This window comes from Bemisia tabaci, chromosome 2, assembly GCF_918797505.1.
Source record: "Bemisia tabaci chromosome 2, PGI_BMITA_v3".
Taxonomy (NCBI): Eukaryota; Metazoa; Arthropoda; class Insecta; order Hemiptera; family Aleyrodidae; genus Bemisia; species Bemisia tabaci.
Window position 1 is genome coordinate 64,420,216 of NC_092794.1, and position 9,200 is coordinate 64,429,415.

The 9,200-nt window shown below is 41.0% G+C and overlaps 1 protein-coding gene across 1 annotated transcript in view; it reads right to left on the reverse strand.

The window, feature by feature from the left end:
* The window catches only part of LOC109039548 (ABC transporter G family member 20), a 49,939-nt gene extending 48,321 nt beyond the window's left edge, over positions 1-1,618 (reverse strand). The window contains exon 1 of the mRNA XM_072296053.1: positions 1,225-1,618. The gene's annotated coding sequence lies outside the window, so the exon portion shown is untranslated. The remainder of the gene's footprint in view (positions 1-1,224) is intronic.
* Positions 1,619-9,200: the final 7,582 nt, after the last annotated feature.

Consider the following 9,200-nt stretch of genomic DNA (forward strand, 5'->3'; position numbering starts at 1 on the left):
GATTCTTGTCGGAGCACCTGGCCCCTCCAAGAATCGATATATTTCCATGGGTCTAAATGGAGAAAAACAATGTTGCCAATTTGCTGGATCCGCCCATGATGGCAATCTCATCAACCGGAAGTATATCAAAACACTTAGATCATAAAAATTAAATGATGACATCGGGCTCAGAAAAACGGTTGAAACCTTCTTAAAACGTCTTAGGATCACGGTTTTTTTGTTCCGATGGTTCAACTAAGTATGAGCATTTGCATTGTTGAAAAAAAAATCATTTTATCTATAATACCAGTGCCCCAGAGTCAAAAGTACCTAACTCCATTCCAGTCATTCCAAGATATGGGGGAAACCCGCGCGTCGGCCCCATTCATTCCAGTGATGCAAATCGCAATTTTTAAAACTCAGTATTTAGCAACTGGTATAAAATAGGGCTGCCCAATTTTCCACACACTCACGGACCCGCTATCGGAGTTTTCCAAAATACCACCGGAGGTTGCAACATTGACCCCAAAATTCAATTTTTTTCAAAAACGTACCTGTGCAATTTTTTCCCAAAATTTCCCTGGTTTTTGCAGGCAATCGGAAAAAAAATCAGTGAAAATTTCAGCAAAACATGCCTAAGATTCACCTTGAGAGAATTCAATTTGCGAGGGGAAATTTGGCAACATTGAAATGTAATTACGTTCTTGTGAGGGGAACGACGAGATGGATCACATTTTGCAGTAATGAGGAACTATTTTTGACTCATTTTAGAAATAACATATATGCCATTGATTTCTCAATGCCGAAAGGTGCTTCTACAGAAGGAGCCAGGGATAGTGGCTCTTTATTGCAAAATGTAATTGGATTGCATTTTGCAAAAAGGAACCAGAAGAATTGCGATGATGCTGAGATTGTGCATTTTCATCCTTTGCAATTAAATTACTGAAACCATGACAAAATATGAAATCTACATTGTAATTTTGTCTTAAATTTACAGTTTTTAGTTAGTAATAGAAACTGTTAGTGGATAATCAGATTTTTCTTCCAAGACAAAAGAAGTTGCACAATCTTGGCAACATCGCAATGCTCCTGGTTCCTTTTTTCAAAATGCAATCCAATCCAAATGTGAATTAGGTACCTTTTTGCTCCGGGGCATTGATGTTCGCCAAAACATTGGTGAAAAAAACGCACCCGCGTCATGCGGAGAACGTTGGATGAGCCAAACTGACTTTTTGGAAATCTTACCTTCCCCGCAGAATTTCCGATGATTGGCGGAAGTTAAAAATAGAGTCTCAAAATAGAGGAGCTTAATTCCGAGTGGCGGGAGAGCACTTCATCGCGGACATGATCACCGGGTAGCACAGACGTATGGGTTCCTGCGTAGCACAGAAGTATGGGTTCCTGGGTTCCGCGCGGTTCGGAATGTCTCAGAATCCCATGGTAGGCGAGGGTTCGGGATGGGGCGAAAAGCGCAAGCACGAAGAGGGAGCTGGGAAACACTAGGACGCGGACTCGGAGGCGACGGACGCGGTCGACGGACGAGGGGCTGGCCAGGGCGCGAGACTGGTTTGAGCGACTGGTGAGTGGACTCGCCGTCGCGGCTCCCACGAAACCGCGCTGATGATCGTGAACCTGAAATATCAGCCGACGGAAACTGCATCAAGGCTCCGTTCTCCTATAAGCAGTCTGGAGTTAGTCATATTTGCTCCTATTGGTTTCCTACGAATCGGATCCTTGAACAAATCCTCAAAATACGCTCGCCGCGCTGTGGGTCGCGCGCCGGATTCACCGCGACAAAAGTCTACACTGCCGTGCCTAGAGTGCCTGTGCAGCGAGAGTATGGACAGATGTGGAACTCCGAAAATCCATCAGGACTTCACCGATATGTCTGCGCGAATAAAGTTAGGGCCCAGAAATGCAGCCAACCTATGAATTTCAAGTATCCAGAGCGATTTACTAATACTATTGTTACGAACCGTCGTTTATTAAGCACGTGTTTGACTCAGTTTTTGCATAAATTTACTCAATTTCGCGAGGAACGCTCATTTCTGTGCATTCTTGGCTATATTGGTTAGAATTGGAATCTGCAGACTGGCATGAAATTTTGTGCGTTAGAAGTTGGTTAGAAGGGTGGCTGCACTTTTGGGCCCTAAGCCCTCATGAAGCGATCTGTCCATACTCTCGCTATATAGGTACTCTAGCCGTGCCGAGGAGAAACGCCGATGAGTCTTCAGGCGTTGCTAAATTTCCCCTGATAAATCACCAATTTTCAGGAATTTTTTTAAAATATTTCACTGGAAATAAAAACACATTGGATCTAGAGTCCAGACTCTTGAAAACATTGACAAGAAAAAGGACTCTTGATTCGATCAGATTTATAAGCTTAAATCAAAAGGAAATCCGCTCAAATTAAGAGGCTTGGTTCTTGATTTAAGCTAAATCTGATTGAATCGAGAGTATTTTTTCTTGTCGATGTTTTTAAGAGTCTGGACTCTAGATCCAATGTGTTTTTTTCCAGTGTTGTCTATAAATTTCTCAGATAATTTTGTTTGTAATTTGATCTAAAAATTCTGAAAATTTAAAGGAAAAATATTCAGAGCTTTCCTCAAAAATGAACATTTTATCGAAGGAAATTTGGCGACTCTCGAATGTTCATACGGCGTTTTTCCTTAGCACGGCAGTAGAGAGACGAGGCGTGAATGATTGATTATCGATATTTCTCCATTTGAAGCTATGATAAAGAATCGATTATTAAGGTGTTCGTTGCGAACGTCGCAATGGAGCTATCCAATAAGCTATTGATAAGCCCCTACATATTGCCTGCAACTCATTTCTAACTGCGTGCTAAACGTATGATGGAGCTGGGGTAAAAAGTCAAAACGCCTTCAACTCACCGTGTATGCAACATGGACATCCATAGTGTGCGAATAGTTGTATCTGCGCCTTGACCCAAATGTCGCTTGCTGCGGCTATGCGCACTGATTTCTTTACACGACGTTTTTCCTTAGCACGGCAGTACAGTGGCGAGGCGTGAATGATATATTATCGATATTTCTCTATTTGAAGGTATGGTAAAGAATCGATTATTAAGGTGTTCGTTGCGAACCCTATCCTCAGGTATATCGCTGGTGAAACCGAAAAAATGCGCATCTCGGTTTGTGACGCTTCAGGGCTTCTTGTCATGATTTATTTTTAATTATGAAACATGTTCAGTAATTTTCTTTAGAACATCACTGATTTTTTCTCTCTATATAATAATGATAAAATTCTCTCGCAAAAATTTCAAGCAGTAGTGTTAGCTTGTTCTCGTTAGATAAAATAAAATAGCAGCGGAGATTTTGAAACACCGCAAACGAGATACGGGTTTTTTTCAATTTCACCGTCGATGTGAACTTAACTAGAATCACTACATTATAAAGTGCCTAATTTTCTCTGGCACTTTATTTCTTAAACAGAAAACAAAGCGGCACTGAAACTCGTTTAATGATGTTTGCAAAAAATTATCAAAAAGAGTATTTATTTAATTGTTCTTTTAAAACAATAAATGAAAGAACGTAATAGATTTTTAAACGTCGCAATGGAGCTATCCAATGAGCCATTGATTGCCGCTTCATATTGCCTGCAACTCATTTCTAACTGCGCGCTAAACGTATGATGGAGATGGGGTAAAAAGTCAAAACGCCTTCAACTCGCCGTGTATACAACATGGATATCCATAAAGTACGAATAGTTGTATCTGCGCCTTAACCTAAATGTCGCTTGCTGCGGCTATGCGCACTGATTTCTTTACACTGCGGTATTCTTAACGTTTTAATGACAACACGTAGTCTTCTCCATCGAGAATTTTTCGCCAAAAAAAAACAATTGATAAACTCCGTGAATTTCAGTCAGTAGAAAAAAAATAAAACAGAAATTAAAAATGGAGTCTATAAAAACCTTGAGTGTACAATAAATTTTAAATACATTAGAACGACTAATTATTTCAAACCAGTCAACGTTTCCAACATTTTACGATAAGTGGATCGTACATAGCAAAAAGGGACCAGCGCAATTGAAGCAAGGAGAATGAAAACACACCAACTAGGTATCTTGAAAATGCTCGATTTTCATTTAAGACAGCCAATTTTCATAAAGGCCATTGGCGCATCTATTCTAACTCGGACCTTTAAAGTGTCCTAAAGTACTTGTCTTTCGGGACCAAAAATATGTTTCTCAGACTAACTTCTTCACCTACCGTGCAGTTTTTTATGTGTCTTGAATAATGTCATTTTTTCGAGTTGGTGTGTTTTCGTTCTCACTGATTCAATTACAGTGCTTTCAAAATCGTGCAACTCTTTTATTTTAAAAATACTGAATATGTGTACAACAGTTAGGGTACAAGGCTTCAATTACACAATCATTTTGCTTTAAAATCACCAATTTTTTGGTGGGAAGAAAAAACTATTTGCCATATCTAGAAGATATTTAAGATAATTATGAGGAAGCAACATTTCTACAACACTTCAATCGCGCTGGTTCTTTGTTTCTAAATGCAATCCAAGTTGTGAATCCTCGATCGAGTCTTTAAGACGTTTACGTCTCAAATTCGTTAAAGACTGATAACCACTGAATCAAGAAATATGGCATTGTTCTGGATTTGAAATATTCGGCGACTTCTGTTCGACTTAATCTAAATACCGTACCACAGTGCGCCGCCGTTAGCGTGGTCGACCCGCGCCGATCAAGATTGTTCACACCGAGTGATTATAATGTGCAGTTAGAAAAAAATATGAAAATTACACATGCTCTTTCGTTTTACATTGTGCGCTAGCCGTTGGCTAACGCTATCGCCCGCCATTCGTGTCGGAGCATTGTGCGCTTCATTGGTTTTTTAACCCGCAGAGGCGAATCCAGCAATTTGGCACCACCGGATTGCCTCCATTTGAATCTATGCTAAATAATCGATTCTTGTCGGAGCACCTGGTTCCTCCAAGAATCGATACATTTCCATTGGTTCAAATTGAGAAAAGACAATGTTGCCAATTTTCTGGATACGCCGATGAACCCATGGCTCGCTGAATCGTATCGTATAGGTCTCCTAACTTTTCAGATGAGTGGTTATGTAGTAAAATACTTATATCATACATTGACAGTGAAACTACCATACCACGTATCTCCTTTGCGGTGTTTCAAAATCTCTGCTCCCATTTTATTTTTTTGACGGAGAACAAATCGATTTCATTCCTTGAAGTTTTCACTCAGTTTTTGTCGCAAGGAGCGTTGAAGTTTTCAAAAATTGACGTTGAATGGTTTTCCATGTAAAAAATAAAGCATGACAGGAAGTCCACAACTTCGAAAACCGAGATACGTATTCTGGTAGTCTCACCATCGACATGCAACCTCATAAGTTTGATCCCCTCCCCCAGCCCCCACCGGAAATACGATGATGGGCTTTTTCACCCCATTGCTTTCCTATTACTAATATCTTTCTTCCTCTCATCAAATGATCTATTTCATTCCTCCATTACTTGATTATTTGGTTAGTTTTTCTTTCAAATAAATAAATATCTAATGAAATAAAATCAGAGATTTTTAAACGTCGCCATATTAATTTATATTAAGAAATGCGCATTTTAACCTGATCCATTGTATGCTACAGCATATTGCCTACAATTTAGTTGTAACTATTGTGCTTAGCGTTTAATGGAGCTGAAGTAAGAAGTCAAAACGCCTTCAATTCACGATGTATGCAACAAGGTTATCCAAAGGACCCCAACAATTTCATCCGCTGTGTCCCCTACCTTGGCCAATGTGGACTGATTACTGCGATACTCTCAACGCTATGATGGGAAGACAATCGAATTTTCAATTAATTATTTGTACATCCATGCTCACATATTTTGTTGGAAAACAATAACTTAAATTGCTCAGACACGCCTCTACCTGATAAAGTCGTTTAATTTTGTGGCCCTACATTACTCCATAAAAAGAAAATGTGAGAAATTATCATCAAGGAGACTTCGAGACCACAAAATGAATATCACGCCGCATTTGAAGGCGTTTTCAAAACAGCCAAGTTCCGTTACCGGAATAATCGTTTTGCATACTTCATATTATTTTGTTTCCAATTCTAACCACTTGTTTCATTATAATCCTCCTATAAAAACCACCCATTTGCTAAATACAATTCTAGCTGAAGCGCACTAAAGCGCATTCATGACTGCAAAAATGTTAACTGAAATCGAAAAGGCCAGCGTGCATGAAGGCTATTATTTTCAATTGCAATCTTCCGTCACTTTCTTACGGCGCAATGATACAACTGTTTGAACTCTCCGGAATGCGTGAGGTATCACGCCGCATTTGAAGGCGTTTTCAAAACAGCCAAGTTCCGATAACTGAATTATCGTTTTGCAGTTTTGCATAGTTTATAGTATTTTGTTTTCATTTCTAACCACTCGTTTAATTATAATCCTCCTATAAAAACCACCCATTTTCTAAATACAATTCTAGCTGAAGCGCACATAAGCGCATTCATGACTGCAAAAATGTTAACGGAAATAGAAAAGGCCAGCGTGTATGAAGGCTATTTCAATTGCATTCTTCCGTCGCATTTCTAAGGCGGAATGATACAACTATTTGAACTCTCCGGAATGCGTGAGGTATCACGCCGCATTTGAAGGCGTTTTCAAAACAGCCAAGTTCCTATAACTGAATTATCGTTTTGCATAGTTTATAGTATTTTGTTTTCATTTCTAACCACTTGTTTAATTATAATCCTCGTAGAAAAACTACCCATTTGCTAAATACAATTCTAGCTGAAGCGCACATAAGCGCATTCATGACAGCAAAAATGTTAACGGAAATTGAAAAGGCCAGCGTGCGAATTTTGTGCTGAAAGTAGAAGAAAAAACATAGTTATTCCGCAGAAATTGATGGAAAAATTCTTTATGGAAGCTTCAAAATGCGTCCGATTAGTCGTATAAATTCTAAAATTTCACGAGGGCTGCCCCTCGGCTGCCCCCTCCGTGCTTGGGGCCCGGACCTTAAAACTGGTACCAGGGCCCGAGATGGGATGTGGCGGGCCTGGCAACATACCTATATACTTGAGAATGTTTGTGAAGAAATTAATGAGAAAAAAAATTACTGACGGAACAATCACAATCACTGCCTGTGCAAATGTTAATTAAACAATACTAAGGCACATTATCGATGGTGAAAGTGCAGACGTGCGAATCTCGGAAGGAACGATTTTCCAGGAGAGTAAATACTGTCTGTATTCCTCTTTATTGGCGGTAGTAGGGTAATAATTCTTGATAGCAAGAATAAGATGTTGCTTCAAACTCCATCAGCAGTTTCAATAATTTCTCGAACTGTTGGAAAATACGGTAGAAATGCCGAGATTCGCGTTTTTGGCACCACGAATCGACACTTCATCAGGAGATACGCATTTTTGTAATTAGTTTTTTAAACTTGTTGGCGGATTTGGATCATTTAAGAATGGAAAAAGGGTTTCAAACTTAAAATTCCTTCTCAGATAAGATTTAGTTGGTCATCAATGCTCCATCCATCCATGTTTTACGCTTTCCTAATGGACCAGTGGACAAAGTACCTTTTCTTCAATTTTGATTATTCACAGTTAATCAAAGAAAGTTCATTTTCGCCGTGCGAAACTCTTAAAATTCACAACCTTTTTTGAGTAAGTTGCGATCTTGTAAACGGCGAATTTTTCGGTTTCGCTACAAAATACGATGACCAAACCAAGGGTCTTAAAAAACACAATCTGATCCAGCCGCCTGCGCTCTCTTCCTTAAAATAAGTCGTAGAGACCAAAAACAATCTTATTATTTTTTCGAAATAATATTCCTCGGCATTTTTCAAATACGCAGCTCGATTTAAAACAAAAAATTATGAACTTTTTGGTCAACATCATTGTACAAGGCTACTCACAATGAATACAAAAGAGCGCCTTCAAATCAATGCGTAAACATAATGCAAAATTCTGATACCACTATTCGGGCGTCACGGCAGTCATTTTGCATACCCGGTCATTTGAAGGCGAATCATTGACTTCAGGCAACGGGGTACGATTTACAGCAATGTCATTCGATATTCTTAAGAAGAAAAAACTCCGGAGGTCCAAAGCCGGGGGCCGCCCACCTGGCCCCTAAGGAGCCAACGCCGGGGGCCGCCCCCCTGGCAACTAAGGAGCCAAAGGAGGGGGTCGCCCCCCTGGCCCCTAAGAAGCCCAACCCGGGGGCCGCCCCCCCGGAAACTAAGGAGCCAAAGGAGGGGGTCGCCCCCTGGCCCCTAAGAAGCCCAACCCGGGGGCCACCCCCCCTGGCAACTAATGAGCCATAGGAGGGGATCACCCCCTGGCCCCTAAGAAGCCCATCCCGGGGGCCGCCCCCCTGGCAACTAAGGAGCCAAACCCGGGGGTCGCCCCCCTGGCAACTAAGGAGCCAATGGGGGGTCGCCCCCCTGGCCCCTAAGAAACCCAACCCGGGGGCGGCCCCCCTGGCAACTAAGGAGCCAAAGGAGGGGTTCGCCCCCCTGACCCCTAAGAAGCCAACGCCGAGAGGGGGGCCGAAGAGGGGGGGAGGATCTTTCTGAAAGTTTATTTGCTATCGTTCAAGGCGGATAAAGAATGGTGGTCGCATTTCGATTTTGGCTGCCATCTTGAAGCACTGTGACGTCAGGAGGGTACGGTTTTTGCCATGCAATTCGAGGTTGAGCCGGCTCCCCCGGCCTCGGCCGGCCCATGTACCCGATACCGTGTGACGTCCAGAGGGTACGAAATGCGACCACCATTCTTTATCCGCCTTGGCTATCGTTCTCATTGGGAATATCACATTTTTTTTTAACCTTGGCTGTTTATGATGAGCCTTTGAAGTTGCAATGTCAACTTAGGAGCGTGTACTCTTCATAGCAATTTAAAAAAAAAAAAAAAAAAAAAAAAGCATGAAGGCGTTTGAATATGTCAAATTTACCATAAATACCAGAAACGTTGAAATAACGAACATGTGCCAGCTCTGGCGGTTTCATGATTAGGTTAAAATCCGTTTTTAATTTTTCATGAGATTTTACTTTGTAGCTTAATGAGATTGAAAAGTGAAAAAAAGGTCATTATGTTATCAATTTTAAAATCTGCCTCTCCTCCCCCCCCCCCTCTAAAGCTTCCCCTTAAATTCGCCCCTGCATACGTATCCTATTATGTTATATTTTTCATTGAGACACTGTTCTAG